We start from the raw sequence: 1,115 nt of genomic DNA, 5'->3' as shown, positions 1-1,115 counted from the left end.
GTGCTAAGATGCTGTGACATTCTGCTTTAAAGTGTTGCTAAACCCACAACCGTAAAATCCATCTGTATATGCAGTAAAATATGCTTGTTATACTCTCTGTGGAACCTAAGGGGTTAAAAACTCCACATTGTATCAAATCTGTTTGATCCTGTCTTCTCTGATCTTCCCCTTCTTTTACTGTCCTCAATCCATCTGCAGATACTGGTACAGAGCAGCAGTGGCAAGTCTGCACATGCTCTATTTAGTGTGTAATGCTAGAGTTTTTTCATACAAGCAGGGGTGGACTGACAACTCATGGGGCCCCCGGGCCCTCGCCCACATTCAAACTACACCCAAAAAAGCCTATGAAAGGTATCAGGGGCCCCCTACTAACCCCAGGCCCTCGGGCAGTGCCTGAGTACCTTAATGGTCAGTCCGCCCCTGCATACAAGATTAACCAGTGTTTGGCTGGACACTGAGAGAAGTCACAAGACTGCTATACATTCACTAGCCACTTTATTAGGTATACTTTGCTAGTACTGGGTTGGACCCCCTTTTGCCTTCAGAACTGCCTTAATTCTGTATGGCATAGATTCAACAAGGTGTTGGAAACATTCCTCAGAGATTTTGGTCCATATTGACATGAGTAGCTGTTGCCTTTTTGTCATCTCAAACCAGTCTGCCCATTCTCCTCTGACATCAACAAGGCTTGTCATCCACACAACTGCTGCTCACTGGATATTTTCTCTTTTTCAGACCATTCTCCGTAAATTCTACAGATGGTTGTACATGAAAGTCCCAGTAGATCAGCAGTTTTTTTAAATACTCAGACCAGCCCGTCTGGCACCAACAACCATGCCATGTCCAAAGTCACTTAAATCCTCTATCATCCCCATTCTGATGCTCAGTTTGAACTTCAGCAAGTCGTCTGCACCATGTCTACATGCTTAAATACATTGAGTTGCTGCCATGTGATTGGTTGATTAGCAATTTGTGTTACCAAGCAACAGGTGTACCTAATAAAGTGGCCGGCGAGTGTATACTGCTGAGGAGAAAAGGTATTTAGCAGTGTATGTTTACTAAACTATTTTCCATGTTCTGTGTACTGTGGGAGACCAGATATAGTGAATGCGGGG

Source organism: Staurois parvus, unplaced genomic scaffold (genome assembly GCF_062004578.1).
Source record: "Staurois parvus isolate SC_StPar_1 unplaced genomic scaffold, SC_StPar_1.0 ptg000320l, whole genome shotgun sequence".
NCBI classification, from domain to species: domain Eukaryota; kingdom Metazoa; phylum Chordata; class Amphibia; order Anura; family Ranidae; genus Staurois; species Staurois parvus.
The sequence above is the reverse complement of the archived record's forward strand: the minus strand, read 5'-3'. Positions refer to the sequence as shown.